The 8,657-nt window shown below is 39.5% G+C and overlaps 1 pseudogene; it reads left to right on the top strand.

Moving 5' to 3' along the window:
- Positions 1–346: 346 nt before the first annotated feature.
- Positions 347–1,164, top strand: LOC147655764 (uncharacterized; annotated as a pseudogene).
- The last annotated feature ends 7,493 nt before the right edge of the window (positions 1,165–8,657 follow it).

Here is an 8,657-nt window from a genome sequence, read left to right as displayed (position 1 = left end):
CCTTAAGAGCCAGCCCACCCACCCCACCCCGTCACATGGATGCTGATGGCTCTCCCTGATCTGCTGGTGGTAACGCTCCCATCTTTTTCTGTCTCTTCCCTCTCTCTCCCCTCTCCCCCAATCCTTTTCCATTTTCCTTCCTTCTTTCCTGTCTTTTCTAAACCTCTTTTATTTGGCCAACTCCTTTTTCCTTTTGTTTTTTGCTACCAACAAACAGTTCTAAGATACATTTCCTCATTTGGCTTTATTTCATTCCTGACCATCTAATTCTAGAAGAACTCCTCTCAATTCCGCTCAGTGGAATGTGACAACAGGAGATATTAAGGAACAGTGCTGTGATACAGAAATGGGAAGCAAAAATAACACCTCACTCGCTGTGAATGAGACGACAAAAGGGCTGAGGTTCTGCAAAATGGATGGCGATACAAAAAATACAAGATTCCCCCCCAGAACGGGGCTCCCAAAAACTCTGCAGTGGGGCTCAGCAGCACAAAGTAGAAGAAATTCTTCTTCAAGCTCCTCCTGTGCAAGTTTCTTGGAGGCCTCCCTCCTGCCCAGTGGAAAGGCCTGGGTTAAGTTCATCTGAAGATCAAGAGTCTGGTATCATAGGGGAGATGTTAGGTGCTAAAAAATCCAGTCAGGAAAACATTTTCCAAAATGATTAAACATCTTCTTCTCCTCTGAAATCCGTTACTGTTTCACTGTCTTTAGGGCTGGAGTTTATGTCTAGAGTAGAGAGCAGAGTACACTTAAGTATTCCTCTCAGTGGAAACTTCTAGGGATGATCCTGTGGTCTTCTCCAACATCTTAGCAAACTGTTCTGAGTGTGGTCCTCTCATATAGTCAGATCCAGGGCCTTCGAAGGACAGTGTGAAGCAGACCACTAAAGCTTTCAACAAAACTGATATCCCTGCCAGGAAATTCAGGTGGCCTCAATTTCTTTGTCCACTCCATAAACACCTGACAAAATCAGTTTCTGTTGACAACATGCTTAAATACAGGTCACACTTCTGGGGTGACACCTCTGGCACAAAGGCTATCCCTTCTGTCAGTGCTGCTGCTGCTGCCAGCACTGCTGCCTGTGGAATTTCCCCATGGCAGTCTCTCCTCAATGTCCTGTGGACTGCTGCTCCAACCATGACACAACTGTACTGTAGCTGTTGAAATGCTGGTGCACCTAAAGGCTCACAATGCATAATCTTGCACCCATGAGGTTTCTTCATGTATGTGGACAGTTGACACGAGCTGCCTTTTCCTTTCCTCTCTCCCAGTGCTTGCTTCCTTATCTTTGGAAAATAGCTGAGAAAATGGATAGGGAAAGAAGCACTCCCTTTTGGGAAAAAAAACATCAAACATATCTGTGTACCATCAGTTTTGTTAGGCTGCTTCTTTTAGTAACTTATATACATCAGTTCAATGTTAAAATGGTTAACCATCAACTGGGAGGTAAAGTTTACAGTCAAATGAAGAGCTGAGAAATGAGAACGAGTTTCAGTGAATCAGCTCAATAAATAACTTACTGGTTTGCAGAAAATGAGAGGTTGCATGATGTAGTATAATCCTTTGAACAAAATAAAACTCATTTAAGTTATATTACTTACTGCTTATTCAAGACTAATTGTGAACATTCAGATACATACCATAAGTCAAACTGCTGTGAATCAAAATGAATTGTGATTCTCAGAACTTCAAGCTATTTTACTTGGTAGAATAAGAAGCTTGTATAAAATCTAAAGTCCCAGTAAGATTAATTATTCCAATAAAAATACCAATAGTAAAAAGTCATCAGATAGTTTATTTCTTTGTTCAGAGATGCTGAGTATTCTCCAAAGTTGTGAAAGACTCAGGGTGTGATACGGAAGGAAGAAAGCAAGGAAGGGAATCAGGAGTCAGTTTTTATCCTGGTAAGCGTGGAAGGAGCAGCATCACCACCTGCTAGTTTTCAGGCATTTCCATTTTTCCTCTTCTATTTTCTCTTCAAAGAAAATGAAACTTGAACTGTTGTAGAAATTGGGGAAGCAAATGATTAGATAAAAGTTCCAGAAAGTGAAACTGGTGAATTTTAAGCTGCTATGTCATTGAATAAATGATATAATGACATGATATAAACGTGCAATGTCTTTTCTTTGGACAGTATATCAGAAAATATGCTTCTTTGTTGACTATCTTGCAGTAGGGTGACTGGGATGTGAGTGATGCACCCAGAGCAAACTCCCATGAGGTGCCATCTAAATTTTCACAGCAGCTGCTCAGAGAGATCTTCTTGTGAGCATAAGAGGACACATTCCATTCAGGCTGTCAGCTTTAAATGCACTCAGCATGGAAGTGCTCAAACAAACATGGTAAAGTGGGATGTCTTTTTGGTTTTTTGTGTAGTGTATCCTTCATGAAATAGAAGTGATGAAGAATTCCTGCCAGCACTTCCAGGAGAAGCTGAATGAGATTGAACAGCACCTAACAGCAGGCATTGTTTTCTGGTGGTATGTCAGACGAAGAAAGGTAATGACAGCCAAACACACCTAAATCCAAAGATGTCATTGTGTTACTGCATGACTTCTGGTCAGTGAGGTACAGCTGTGGATGTCCCACAAGTGGAGGATAAATATTTTGTGATGTGATTTTTGCTCAGAGGAAGTCCAGCTTCTCTCCGCATCATTCAAGGTGCTTAAATGCGAGCATTTTGAAGGGGAATACTGCTGCATAAATTTGGGCTAGATTTTTAGCACACAAAAACTATGTTCTAATAGCATTAAGAATGCAGCAACAGATATCTGTAAGCTGGAGCTTGGTGTCCCAGGTCAATGGGTTCAGGCCATGTAATTAGTGGTCATGATCAATGCAGTGAAAAGACAGGAAAATTTAAACTAGCTCTTCATGGATTCAGTGCAAGTTCACAGTGATTGCCAAGAAGCCTCAGGTTTATAAAAAAGCTACTAGGGGTTTCCAGCCTGGAGTTGCCTAGAAGTAGGGCATTTATACAGTCTTTGTGCTTGTGAAAAATCAGAAATTATAAACCTGCCCATACTCAGAATCACAGAATCACAGAATAAGCTATGTTGGAAAGGACCTTTGAGAACATCAAGTCCAACCTATGACCTAACACCTCCTCATCAACTAAACCATGGCACTGAGTGCCACGCCCATTCGTTTTTATAGACATGTCCAAGAACTGTGACTCCACCACCCCCCTGGGAATTCCAGTGCCCAATTGCTATTTCTATGAAGAATCTTTTCTTGATGTCTGACCTAAACTTCCCCTGATGCAGCTTAAGACTGTGTCCTCTCGTTCTGTCAGTGGTTGCCTGGGAGAAGAGACCAATCCTCGTCTGCCTACTGTCTCCTTCAAGAGAGTTGTAGGGAGTGATAAGGTCACCTTTCAGTCTCCTTTATTCCAAGCTAAACTACCCCAGATCCCTCAGCCGTTCCTCATAGGGCTTGTGTTCCAGAACCTTCACCAGCCTTGCTGTCCTCCTCTGGATGCATTCAAGCATCTTGACATCCTTCATAAATTGAGGGGCCCAGAACTGACACAGTACTCAGCTCATCTTTTGGCACACAGTCTGTTCCTGTGCCTTCAAGATTTGTTTGAAGTATGCCCATCCTGCCTTTGTTTTTAAGGAGTCTCTGCTTCACAAGAAACTCTCTGCATAAGCGTCTTGAATAGGCTAAAGTCTGCCCTCTGTAAGTTCAATGTGGAAATTTTATTGATGCTCCTCGTTTCACCAGATATTGAAGACTCTGTAATTTCACGATCACTGTGCTCCAGACGGGCTCCAACCACATCTCCCACCAGCCCATCGCTGTTTGCAAACAGTAGGTCTAGCATACTCAAAATGGCTCTGCAACTCCATTTTAAATTTTGTGACTGGGATAATAAAACAAATGAGAATCAAGCAGACAAGGTCTCTAATTCATTATTTTGTCAGGTATCCTGTCATCATTAATAAAAACAAGACTGCAACAGAGGAAGATACAGACATTATGCTGGGGCTGAGAAAATGGAGGGTGTTTGCTGCTCACTCCAATGTGCTTTCACTGCTGTCCTTACAGGAAAGAAAGAAGATATCTGCAGTTCTTACAGCAAGCCATTGGTCAGGAGGTTGCAGAGCTGGAATTTCAGCAGAACGATTCAATGTGTCAGGTCAGAGAGAGCATCCTTATGCTATGCTGCACAACCACTGCTTTGGGTCATGTGTGAAGAACTGAATGTCCTGTTATTCAGTGTTCGATGCTAACTCTGGAGGTACATCTGAAAACACTTTCAGAGGAGGATTTTCAAACACAAGACTTACAGTTTACATACATGACCTTTTTTCTCTTTGGCTATGCTACTTGAACTCAACTACCCAGGAAAAGTGAAGTATTTATAAAAGGGTCTGTATCCTACCCTCTTCTTGATTTCTAGAAAAAAGCTGACACACAGCCTACAAAATTTTTGGGAAATGGTTACTAGCCTGATTCTTTTCTGAATTGTCTCTCCATTTGATAAGGAAGAGTAAAAAAATGTTGATTATGGGATTTCTGTTCTGATTATTTTCTGACAAGCTTGGGTTAGGGGTCTCAGCATTGCAGAATAGCTATGGTTTCCTCATATTGAGTTGTAATATGAGGAACTCTTTGTATTTTACTCTATAGCCTTTCCTCCTTGTCCTGTTGCTGAGCTCCACTGAAACCAGTCTGGCATCTCCTCTTTACACCCTCCTATGACATATTTGTATTTATTGATTAGATCCCCTCTCAGTCTTCCTCTAGGCCAAACAACTCCAACTCCCACAGTCTGTCATTGTAAGAAGTTCCAGACAAGATTGCATTGGCCACAGATTGAAGTCTGTTTGCAAATGATCCCTTAGGCAATTAGATCTGTTTATATAAAATGTCCTTTAGGGTTTTCGCCTCCTTTTTATGACAGCATCTCAGTAGCCAAATATTGCATGTCTTCTTCAGACTAAGCAGAAGCAGGCATGCTTCATATACTCTTGTGTGTCTTGTTTGATTCCTTTTATTATATTTTTATGACTGCAATATGCTTTTCCTTCTATTTTCTTTGCAGCAGCTGGACCAATTACTAGCAGAACAATCCCATCTGTTTTCTGAGCTCAAACTCTCTGACTGAAAGGAAGAAAGAAAAGCCCAGAATAAACAAGTATTTCCAGATGCTGCTGATGCTGTGCATCCTTGAAGTGGGTGCTCAAAAATAATGCACAAAAGAGCTCCTAGAAAAACCATGACAGCAACAGGCTTTCTCTGTCCCACAGAGATACCAGGATAGTACTTGATCCAAAGTCATCTGAGCCTGCCCCACAGAAGCTCTCCACCAGTAATAAGGAAATAAAAGGACATCTGCAAGAAAAATGAAGTTTAAGACATTCTTATACTACGTAAGAAGTTTCAGTCTCAGCATCAAGGTTTAAGTGGAAGAGATCATTGACCTGCAGTACAATTTTACTATTCTCTGTCTCACTGTCACTGTCTAGCTCAGGACTTCTTCCTTCTAAGTCATGTATTTATCTGAAGGGATTAAGTCAGTGTTTCGGTGCACTTTCAGTCTGCATAGACAACACAGGCAGAACTGAGACTGGACCTGCCTTGGTATTTCTCAGTAAGCTCTGGCAATGATCTTGATGCTCCAGAGAGAAGAACATATAAATACATGGACTGTATTTGGCTTGCTTGAACCTTGAAGGCAATTTTTGTTTGAGTAATTTGAGTAATTAACTCTCTCTCCTGGTGAAATTAGTAATTTTTGGCTTCAGATATTAGACCTAATTAACCAATTTTACAAGGGCAGTAAAGGCAGTGAATTGGGAGGTTTGTTGTTTTTCTGAAGAAATTCCAAATAAGCATATATCTCACAATGTAACCATAAAACATTTTGCCTGATTTTAAAAATATTATATAAATCTAGAAAATATAGGAAATAGCTGCCTTATGAGTTAATGGTGTCTTCTATCTAAACAAGTGTCACAACTTATAAAGGATTTATCATTCTCTTAAATGAAAAATTAGGGTTAAATTATTCCCTTCATTGTAGGGAATACTGCTATAATCAATAATCAATACTGCTATAATCAATATAATCAATACTGTATATTGATTTATGTTGATATTAACACTGATGTTATCAAGCAGAATCAAGTTCCTCAGCCACAGACAGTGATGAACAAGGAACTGAAATATTTAAGATAATGTTTTCTTATCTTTTGCACCCATTTCTTTTTAAGTCTGGTCTTGGTCATTCTTTCAACATACAAAGAAAATAGCATTTTTTTTCTTTTTTTTATTCGTTTTCTGAATGAAGAAATCTTTCCAGAGTTTTTAAAGCAATGATTCAACAGAAGGAAAAGATGGATGGATGTCAGACTAATGGATTTTGGTTTTAGTAGTTATGGCCTTTATCTTGAAAGGCATGGTATATGACAGAAGCAAATGAATGAAATGTAATATTATAGAAAGTTCTTATCCCAGAAGTTTCATTTGTCACAAGATGAGTGACCAGAAAAGCAGGCATTTTTAAAGAATATTTTTAAAAGAGGTGCTATGTATTTTTCTATTCTGTGATTACTAAACTTATAATGCTCCTATTAGCAATTACACGGGATAGGGCTGTCTTTTGAAAAAACATTTAAAAAGGAAAGGGGAAGTCTTATTTTTTTCTGAAGAAACTTAAGAACTTGCAGATAGACCAGGAAATAGTACAAAAAGGTATTCTTATAGTCAGTTATTTTAATACTCCTTCAACCAATACTGATATCAGGTGCAAAGCACCTTGTCTAGCCACATTATGAATTTTAACTTCTACTAGTTGCCTCTGACTATTTGTTACTGTCAGCTTCAAATTAAAAGCTCATTGACAGTGCATAGAAAGTTAAACTGTCAAACTATTACTGTGCAAAGTCACCTGGCTGTACTCTTCCTTTTCATGCTTGCTTCATATAAACCCAACTAAAACCAAAATGAGATAAGAACCACAGGATTTTCTACATTATAAGCCTGGAATCAGAATCCTGGTTCAGTTTTCTGGGAAGCACACAGAGCCTGGATTTATGCAGAAATGCCTCTCAAGTTTGGATCACAGCAAAGAAACGCAATTGGTTCATTTTCAAAGCAGTGCAGTTTTCAGTTTAGGGCTTCCCAGACTGTGAAATGTCCTACTGTCTTGCTTATTTAATGTTCTGAAGGGATCTTAGGTATCATTTAGGCTTTGGTGCTGCAAATCACAGCTCTGCTAAGGTGCAAATAGAAGTAGCATTTGCACATGTTTAAGGAGAAAATGCAGTCAAACATGCTGAGCAGCCTTGAGGCTCCTTGCACCTCCATGTTTCCACAGATGTTCAGGGTAATAAAATGATTAGAAGAGAGAGGTACATAACAGGAACTAACAAGATCCTCCACAGCCTGCTGGGCTATGAATTTTACTGGTTGAAATTTGCCCCTTTCTTGAGACCCCACATGGGATTTGTACACCACTTCCACACTATCAAGGTTTTAAGAGTTTATATGTCAAGGTTTGTGATTGTGAGAGTATCTTTAGGCAGCATGAACACAGGACCAAAACATCTTCCATGGAAATTTTTTGTGAAATAAGCAATAAACATGGCATAGTGTTTTCTCTCTCCACTGGCTTAGAAACTGCACTTGCAGATGCTGTCTCTCAGCTTGTGGAGGAAAGAAGGAGCATGGTGAAGGACAAGCAACAATGCCAATGCTGAAGGTCTCCTGGAAGAAAGGATGGCTAAGAAGCTTCCTTGCCTCAGTGATACCAGTGATTTCTCCCATGAAACAAGATGATTTTTGCAAAAGTCACTGCAACTCAATCCAAAAAAGCACTGTAGGAGTGTGATGTTGTAATTATTGTTAGCCTGTCTTATGCCTGTGTGTAGAGAAGATGGTATTGGCAGGTGGCAGCTGTTCTTGATTAAAAAGATGATGCAGACCCCTTGTCCCATTTGAATTCTACCATTTATATTGATGAGGACTGAATATGACTCTAATTAACAAAACTTTCTAATTTGAATGATCTTTTAATTGGTATGTGCAGTCCAGCTCCTCCTTTCAATTCAATTCAATTATAAAGTAGTTTCGTGCAAGATATGAATGGTATAGGGTTCCCCCATATGCAACACTTAAGACACAAATATTGTTAATGTGAGGGTGTTTGAATGTATAGCTAGAAAACCTTTCAAACCCTCAACACTATTTTAATTGCTAAGCTGCAATCCTATAGCAATAAAAAAACATACTAAGCAATGGGAAAGCATTTCTTTCAGAATAGTCCTAGAGCCCAAGTGGTGTTTCACTTTATAACTCCTCCAAGAATGTTACAAAGATGACTAGACTGCACCTAGTAATGCTGTTGTTGAAGATTGGAGAGAAAAGAAAACAAGCAGTAATTTTGGGATCAGGAAAGTCCGGAGGGTAGCGCTGGTGAATGTGACAGCCAGCTGTGTACCTATTTAAATTCACAGTGTTACCAACATTCTAAAATCCATCATTTATTTCCCTTTGGGGCAGTCATATGCAAATACGGTGACAATCTTAATGACAACTCAAAAGAATTGATTAAATAATAATATATCTGATTGAATATCACAATTGCTCCAGCTAAAATACAAATTAGCTTGCATGCTCATATCCTGGAGGAGTGGGGAAGCTACATT

The sequence above is a fragment of the Cyanistes caeruleus genome, chromosome 1, assembly GCF_971803275.1.
Source record: "Cyanistes caeruleus chromosome 1, bCyaCae1.hap1.1, whole genome shotgun sequence".
NCBI lineage: Eukaryota > Metazoa > Chordata > Aves > Passeriformes > Paridae > Cyanistes > Cyanistes caeruleus.
This window is presented reverse-complemented; position numbering and strand designations above follow the sequence as displayed.